Raw genomic sequence first — 9,450 nt, 5'->3', positions numbered from 1 at the left:
CTTCCTTAGGAAATTTGGAATTGGGCCAAAAAAATTCATTGGGTGCACCTGCAGCATGTAGGCTCAGTACCTGCTAGCCACCTTGCTTTCCCTCATATAGTTATCTGAAAGAGAGATAGAAATATGGAGCTGGAGATGAATAAAGGGTATATGTAAAGGGGAGCAGAGATGAAAGTTGGGAGGTGTTTCTGATGGTATCGGAGGCCCTGTCCTAAAGCTCAGTTTATTTCCTGTCCTTGTAGCCTCCTGGTATTTTTCATTCTATTTTTCTTAATTAATCATGAGTGGGTTTCTGTTACTGGCAACCAAAAAGTTCAGAGTAACAGGGATAAATGTTTAATGTGAACCGATCTCATAGGACTATAAGATAAAGTAACCCAGGTCCAAACTCAGTTTTGAATTCTGCCCTAATTAGTTTAGAAAAGCTTTGGGGAATAGGTGGGGTGCTCAACTAAATGAAGAAAAGATCTTCTAAATGTATTTTCTGACTATTCTACTTTTTATATTTTGGATTGTCTACTCAACAACTTTTACTGAGCACCCACTGTATGAAAACCATTGGAAAGAACTATAAATACAAAGATACTTCATACTCCATACACTCCCCATACTTGAGGATCTTGTAATTTAGTTGAGAGAGAAAATGCATCGAGGAAAAACCCTTAAGTATACTACCAAAGCACCAACTGTATAAATACAAATTAAACAGAACAAACTCATTGCATAAATGCAAGGGGTGACAGAGTAATGAGCAGGTTCAGGGGAATGATCTCTAAGGTCTGCTTCAGCTGCAAAATGCCACAAGGTTGCATATGGCTGATAATTGGATAAGGCAGCATTTAGCAGGAACCCTCAGCCTTAGGGAGCTTGAACAAATCAGGCCAAAGACAAGCAAAGATTTGAATAAAGCTTGAACATTGGGAATGCATGCTGTTCTGGGTTACAACAGATGCTTTCTTCTCTGATGGCAGCAAGGGGACTCCTGATGGGGATTTGGAATCCGTCTGAGAGAGGGAGGCAAGAGAGGACAGACTCCGTGTCCTCTTCCAGGAGGCTTTGGCCAGGAGAGAAAGGGGATGGCTGCTCTTATCACACTATCTTTATGACTTTATAACTGCTTCCTAGTTTTGCCAAGACGGATTAGATATGCTGGCCTTCTGGATTATTTCAGATTGAGTTCCAAGTCAGCATATGTACATATTTTAATTTTCTTATATCCTTTCATTCATTTAGAATATTTCTTTTGAAGATCCTTGTTTTAAATAAATACTATAGAGGGGAGAGTCTTTGGCTTTGTGTATTAAGAGATTTTGATATGAGCTATAGCAGCCTAAACAACTTCATTTCTGGGATTATCAGACTCTATATTAAAGCGATGCTTATTTATCATTTTCCCTCCCTAAACTGTCAGTTCCTTGACCACAAGGAATATAGCTGTTGGGGAAAAAAAATGTTGTTTTCCCTTGTTCTTAGCACAATAGCTGACACTTAATGAGCACTAAATAGAGGCGGAATAGCTGAATAGTTAAGAGTATAGACTATGAAGTCAGAGATTTGGTGTCAAGTATTGACTGTGTAAATTGGGTATGGACCCTTGGGCAGGTGAATGTCACTTAGTCTTCTTCTCCATAAATGGGCTAATAGTATATACCTTATGTGGTTGTTATGAAGAGTCAAAAGTGATAAGGTAAAGCACCCAGCACCGTGCCTGGTACATAGTAAGCTCCTAAGAAATGGTTGGTGTTTATTTATGTATTAATAGCTGCTTGTTGAATAAATAGATAAATGAATGGTTTGATAGCATTTTATGAGAGAGAGGTCTTACAATAAATATTTTGACCTAGAAAAAGATATTGAAATAATCAGAAATTTAAAAAAGAACCTCACTATAATTAGAGGCTGTAAGATTGGCTTCATTTTCTATTACATTTTCACTAGTATTATTAGAAAGGATGGGAACAGAGCTCTGTGTCTTTAATTCACTTAGATTTGTGTGTAACTGGGAACACTGACATGCCTACAGGCACATGGCTTATAATGTGGAGATGAATCTTACTGCTGCTGGAAGCATCCCTGAAGCCTAGAGATATCCCCAGCTCTCCTCTGGATGTAGTGACAAGCAGATTTGCAGATGCGAGATGGTACTGGCAGAGGCTGATTTGTCAAGCAAATAATGGTAAGTCTTTTGTCATTTAAACTCTGGTTCATTTGGAGGGTGGGGGAGGGAGAATTGCCTTTTGTGCTGAGGCTGTAATACCAAGGCATTGTAGGAGCCAGAGTCTGTGGATCTTATCACTAAACTTCCTTAGGTCCTACAACATGAAGTGAGGATCTCTTTTAATAGTGGAACTCTTTTTACACCTTAATTTGCAGCGGCAATGGAATTAAGATTAAATTCCATCTCTGAGGCCAAGAAAAGATAATTTACTAAAAGTGAAAATCAGAACAGCCATTCAGCTCCTACTAGTCAAACTCACAAAATAATAATGGGGAGCAAAAAAGGAGACTGAAAAGAATTTTGGTTAATGTATTAGTTTCCTAAGGTTGCTGTAACAAGTAACACAAACTGGGTGACTTAAAACAATGGAAACTTAATGGTTTCATAGTTCTGGAGGCTGGAAGCCTGAAAACAAGGTGTCCCAGGGCCATGCTCCCTCTGAAACGTGTAGCAGAATCATTCCTTGCTTCTTCTTAGCCTCTGGTGGTTTGCCAGCGATCTTTGGCATTCGTTGGCTTGTGGATGCACCACTCCAATCCTCTCTGTGTGTCTTTTTATGGCCCTTTCTGTGTATCTTCACACCATCTTTCCTCTGTGTTTGTCTCTGTGTCCAAATTTCTTCTTTTTAAGAGGACCCCAGCCATACTGGATCAAGACCCACCCTAATCACCTACTATTAACTTGGTTACCTCCATAAAGAGCCTCTTTCTAAATAAAGTCACATTCTGAAGTACTGGGGTTTAGGACTTAAACATATTGGGTTTTTTGTGTGTTTTTTTTTGGGGGGGGGACATAGTTCAGCCCACAACAGCTTTGTTAATAAAACAAAGCTCTAAGTCTTTACCTATTTCTAAGGGGCATGCTTACTGCATTAAGCACACTTTATTGAAGCTGAGGAATTTTTCTCTCTAATTAAGTGTTGTGGAACGACCAACTGTAAAAGAAGTCAGCTTGAACTCTGGGATACTAGATATGAGGGGAAAGAAGTCCTCAGCATAGAAACACCAGTGTTTGCCTTAACAGCAGGGAACATAAGAAGGGTATTTGCAGCAAGTAAGTTAGCCTTTTTTGGGGCTTCACTGCCTGAGCAAGGGGACCATCTGGGGGCTGTCACAGCTGCTCTGACCACTCAGCCTGCCCTTTAGAAACAGGCTGGGAGGAGCTGCTGGGCATCTGTGTGGGGGCAGCCAGGCCCTCCCAGCCTCTGCCCCAGGACCACCCACCACTTCATATTTTAATCCTTTCCATGTGCAGATGGAAGATGCTGAGGGTGTTCTGGGGGTGGTTCTCAGGATCATTCTATATGCAGATGGACCAATCTCATTGGTATTGCATGTAAAGCCATTAGTACAGCATCTAGCAGATAGGCTCAAAAATAATTTGAGGTGAATTTTAAAGTATAATCAGCAATGAAAATAACCGAACTAGATTAAATCTTAAAAATCAAAGGAATTTTTTTTTTTTTTTTTGTCAGCACTTAGGAAAAATGATAACCATGGTGTTTAAGGATAACTGTTTGGGGTAGGCTAAGTGGTCTTATATCCCAAGCAGATTCTAATCTTTAAAAATTAGAAATCAGGGCGCCTGGGTGGCTCAGTTGGTTAAGCGACTGCCTTCGGCTTGGGTCATGATCCCAGAGTCCTGGGTTTGAGTCCCATATCGGGCTCCCGGCTCGGCGGGGAGCCTGCTTCTCCCTCTGACCCTCTCCCCTCTCATACTGTTTCTCTCTCTCTCTCTAATAAATAAATAAATAAAATCTTAAAAAAAAATAAAAATAAAATAAAAATAAAAATTAGAAATCATTGCACAACTTATTACTTATTACCTGTGTTGTAAGTATGAAAGCTTTCAAATCAATGTAGGACAGTGATTTAACAAAGCAGGTATTGATTGATATACATTGAATTTTAAAACTGAAAGTGACCATTATTCATTTCATTAACTACAATAAATTTAATGAGGAGGAAAATAGTGCTTCCCATTTTATAAAAAAAGTGTGGAAAGTGGAAGTTTCTCAGAAAGAAGTGTTAAAAACAGAATGATTTATTCTTAGGTACAACAGTAAAATTCTTGTCATGATAGGCTGTCTGTATTTTGGTTAATTACAGCTTTATGGATTAAGGGTTTTTTTGTTTTGTTTCAGATGGAAAGTGTTGAATCTGTGTCACCATTTGGAGACAAATATAACTTTTAAATATTTAAACTAATATGTATATAAATATAAATATGTATATATATTTATGTATATATATATAACTTACCTCCATATAGATTGATTGTTAGAAAATGTCAATAAGATACAGGAAATGAGAAATGAAGACTGAAAAATAAGAATGAGAAAGATAAATACAGGGAGTGGGCTCAGGGAAATTCTCTCATTTTAAACTTCCTGGATAAATGCTCTACAATTTCCTGGCCCCAGGGAATGTCCTTTTATCTCTGCAGTTCTGTGTTTTCTATAATTTGACTTATCATTTGTTCAACAGATCATAAAGCATTGTTTCCTTTGGTCTACAGCGCTGGGGTTGTTACCTTTCCCCCACCTGAGGAATTCTGCCCATAAATCACCGTGTCCAGTCACTTTTTGAGATGGAGGCTACCTTCATGTCTGTAGTTTCCTGACCTTTTATCGGAGGATGGAAACTTTCCAGTAACATTTCCTCCTGCTCTCCGAAGAACCAAGTTGAGATAAAATTTTAAGGTCTCAGGCCATAACTAAAGAAAGTGTTCTTTTCTCTCTCTAGCTAATTTCAGTGCCGCTTATCAACAAAGATGTGCATGGAAATGGCAGGACAGAGATGTGGATTATGCACTAAAGGGTGTTGGAAGGCAATAGAAGAGTGGGGACCATGGTAGTAGAAGTCTTTAAAGCCAGCTGTAACATCCCTTGTCTTTGCTTCTTCTCCTGGAATCCCTGTCCTAACCCACTGCCCATAATTCTTCCTTCTGTTACACCTTAAATTGCAGTCAACACAGTGGACATAGTAATCCCTCTTCTATGCCTTGGCTTACAGTGTTGACCGTCAAAATGAAAATTCAGCATCCTGCTCTTGGAGTCCCCACACGGTGCATCTTTCCCATTTCATGTGTCTCTCCTAGTGGGCTTCTTAAACCTAAAGCTATATTGTGTCAGCTTTGGATTTTAATGTGCACCTGCAGCTTGGAGAATAGCCCAGGACTAGTGTCTCAGTGAAAGGAGAGATGCCTGCAAGGACTTGGGGCAGCAGAGCAAAGGGCTGTGCTGGGGTGTAACTGAAGTTACTGAACCAGGTACACAATTGTATTTCTGCCTCCTGTTGACTCAAATTTTTTCTTCCTGAAACAGTCCTGCCCCTGGGTGAAAAATTAAGAAGTCCTTTGACTTTTCTGGTCACTTTTAGTGACCAGACATAAAACACATACTCAGATAAGTAAGTGTAATGTCCAGTCTCATATAATTATCAAAACTCCCAACTTGATTTTAAGTTGAAGCATTTCTTCTCTCTCCAGTTTGGGATTGTTGGACATTGCAGGTGGAAAGTCCCAGATTGAGGAAGGGTGTTCAACTGCTTTTCTAAACTAGTGGTTCTGATCTTCCCCCTCCATATTCCTATGGAGTCTGGAATGTGGGGGAAGGTGAGGAGCAGGAGGGAGCATTGCTTTTAGTAGAGCATACTTCCATGAAGGTTGTCAGTGTGCCATGGATTTGGCAGGTGTTTAAAGTGGACTCTGGCTTGTAAGGGTCCCCTGAAGGCCCTTTAGACTGCCCCCCTCCCACCCCCACCAGCCACTGAACATCTCTTGCCTGCAATTCTCTGAAGAAGGGTAAGAGTAAATGTACTGCTCCTTAGGCTGGACTCTTGTTCCTTCTTAGGCATTTAATGGTAGCTCCAAATTTTTTCTGTTATACTTTTCCATTACATTCTTTCATATCTTTCTTCCTCTTATTTACATATTATAAAATGGAATTAGAAAAAAATTTCTCAACATGAACTATAGGGAAATAAGTCAAATCTTGGGCATAGTCTAGAAATTTTCTTAGTACATTTATTTCTCTTGTGTTTCATAGAAACAGATGGTGTCATTGTCCTGAAGACTCTAGACTCAAGTATGTGGAGAGTAAGCACTGCATCAGAAGTAACTCTTCAGTACTTTTGATTCTATTGCAAGTTAATGTGGATTAAAGCACAGTCAGCTCAATGAGTTGTGCCATTTAAGGCAGTTGAAAACTTTATAATAAAAAGAAGACATAAACCAGTGTTCACACGAACATAGTCTTTTGTAACTCTTAGTGATAATCAGTCTGTGGGTGAGGTGTCATCAATTCCACTTGACAATGAAATCAGTTCAGAGAGGCTAATGACTTGGGTAAGATCACTGAGCAATATAGTGGGACAAAACCAGAATTCACATTCAGAGCTTTCTGACTCCAAATTTTGTAGTATTTATACTACACCCTGTAGTATCCTGGAATATACCAAAATGGTTGAAACTTAAGTTAGGGAAATCTGGTCAATAATTTCAAATATTCAGGAAAAGATGCAGAGGGAGGGGGGCTAAGAAAATGCCTTTGGGTGGGAGGACCATATCAGGGTCACTCGTTCATTCCATCTGGCTGAGTAGGCAGGTGGCAGCTTCTTCCCTTCACCTTCTCTGATTTTCCTGGGTAGAGGAGCATTCTTTGGTCAAAGGGCTGGGATCCCCGTTCAAGTCTCTAATTAAGCTCTCACTAACGTTTTGTAGGGGAATGTAGAGAAGAGCGTATATAATGTGGTGCTGTCACTAGGACTCTTTAAGAGCAGTTTCAATAGTGTGTTGGGTAGAGAAGGAAACAAAGTAGCATCCTTTTAAAGACTGTCCAAAATAAAATAAAAAGGGGAAAAAGCTCAAAGAGGGGTTGGTCTCAAATATTTTTTTTTATTTTAGGTTTTTCAAGACCTAGATATGTTTATAAGCAGGGAAAGAAGGCACGCAAGGAGAGGGACAGAGATTAATTTTGCAAGGAAGGAAGACCATGACATAACTGTGTCATAGCCTAGAGGATATCACAGACAGACAACAGGACTGCTCATGAAAATAAACAAGTTTTCTGAGTCAGAGGTAGAAAGGAGAAAAAGTGAGAGAAATAGGGTAAGACGGAGAAGTTGAAAGTCTTCTGTATAATTAAGGTGATTGTAAAATTTATCATCTAAACTACATCCCTTTGAGATTGAAAGGGGCTCCTTCTTGGGCGCCTGGGTGGCTCAGTTGGTTAAGCGACTGCCTTCGGCTCAGGTCATGATCCCGGAGTCCCGGGATCGAGTCCCGCATCGGGCTCCCTGCTCAGCAGGGAGCCTGCTTCTCCCTCTGACCCTCCCCCCTCTCATGTGCTCTCTGTCTCTCTCATTCTCTCTGTCTCAAATAAATAAAATCTTTGAATTCCAGATCTTTAAAAAAAAAAAAAGAAAGGGGCTCCTTCTGGAAGAGATGCTGAGATAACAAACATTAAGTTCTAGCTAAAGGCGATGCCTTCCATCTTCTTTCTAAAATTAAAGCCACCCCCCTTTCTTTTTCTTCCCCAAGCGTTCCTTACTCTCCAAAGTTTACTTCATACCTTTGTGGTAATTAGTCATTAAAAAATATTTTCCAAGAACTTTTTATGTGCCACTACATGCTGATATATGGTGCAGCAGCCAGCAAAATGTTTTTGATAATGTACCCTATTAGACTTTTTGAACATGAATCCTCAATAAAAATAAACTTATTTATTCATAAATTACATCTGCCACAGAATTAATATATCATGTCCATTTTACTGTAAAAGAGGAAAGTTTGAAGGTGAGATGACGTTGCAACATGTAATATTTAATAACTGTGTATTCATTAATGACAGAATCATTTTGTTCCACATGAAGTACTAAACTAATTATTAGTACTGAATATTACTAGTGCTAAACCTATCACAAATATTTTATTATTTTTGAAATTATTTATTTAAAATTTGAAACACAGTGATGCAGAATTGGTTTCTAAGTAGATATACTTATGCACAACTGAAAAAAACACCCCCCAACACACAGGATGTAACATACACTAAGACAATATTTACAGTGTTGGATATCAACTCATACCTTCAATAGGCTTCATAATTCTTTTTTTTTTTTGGCTTGACTTTGAGTCAAAACCTCATATGTCATCATTGTGTCTATCTGGTTGATGGCTGACAAAGAGCTCATGCCTGCGCCATTCACATGTGCTTATATTATTGGCATTCTCATCAATCTCCCACTTCTTTGGAGGAATATTTTGAAGCCATCAGTCTATCTCTGAGGTTTATTAGTTGAGACGCAGGTAATATAGGTGACTTATCTAGGTCCCATACTGTATAGCATCATTATATACTAAAACTAACAACTAAGTGAGGAGACCACTGTCATCCCCTCTGTTAACCCCTTCTTCCTTCAGGATACTCTGTGAACCGTGTGTGGTATGTCATTACCTGATCTGGACTAAAACAGTCCTACTGGCAAGCATAAAGAAATAGAAGTAGGAATTTTGAAGTCTTCTTTCTGCACCCTGGCAGGTTGACTTGGGGATGCAGGCATGGATTTTGATGTAATACACTTTGATTCAAAATTTGCTCCAACATTTAGAAGCTATGTGATCCTGGACAAGTTACTTCATTTCTCTGAAATTCAGCTAGCTATTTGCTGTAAAATAGTGATAATAATACTTGACTCAGGCTTTCTTTCTACTTCTCTCTCTCTTTTTTTTTAATTGAGAATCAGCTACAACAATAGCCATGAAAGAAATCCAACCAAGCCTAATGCATAATGCATGGCAGGTGCTCATTGACCCATAGGCTGCCTCTTTCCCTCTCTGCTTTTCTTGTCCCATCTTCCTTTCTGGCCTAGCATGATCACTCTACCTTTCATGCTTTGTTCCTGTGTTTGAAAAGTGATGGAGAAAGAGAAACTTGGTATATTTCACCAGCTACTCTGAGACCTCAGATTTATGTTCCTAGAATGACGGTTTGCAAACCTCTCTTTTCTAACAGAAAATGGGCAAGGGAACCTCTCCCCATATTCATATATGCCACACATTTCTCCCATGACTCATCAACCAGAACAACATATGAGGTCACATTAATAGTAATAGCTCAAAGTCCACTAGTGTTGCTGGCTCTCCCTACTTACTGGCAAAAGACTTTAAGCCATCCTGCCAGCCTACCCACTGGTATTTCTGGAACTCTCTAAGGGGTGCCTTAAATGTGC

At 39.3% G+C, this 9,450-nt stretch overlaps 1 protein-coding gene across 2 annotated transcripts in view; it reads left to right on the top strand.

Annotated features, from left to right (window-relative positions):
* LOC145720554 (uncharacterized) overlaps window positions 1–9,450 on the top strand; it is a 342,661-nt gene that overhangs the window by 111,591 nt on the left and 221,620 nt on the right. For both annotated transcript variants that reach the window (XM_081814462.1, XM_081814463.1), the window contains exon 4: window positions 2,024–2,176. The gene's annotated coding sequence lies outside the window, so the exon portion shown is untranslated. The remainder of the gene's footprint in view (window positions 1–2,023; window positions 2,177–9,450) is intronic.

This window comes from Leptonychotes weddellii, chromosome 3 (genome assembly GCF_054177405.1).
Source record: "Leptonychotes weddellii isolate Sample4059 chromosome 3, ASM5417740v2, whole genome shotgun sequence".
Taxonomy (NCBI): Eukaryota; Metazoa; Chordata; class Mammalia; order Carnivora; family Phocidae; genus Leptonychotes; species Leptonychotes weddellii.
The sequence above is the reverse complement of the archived record's forward strand: the minus strand, read 5'-3'. Positions and strand labels throughout refer to the sequence as shown.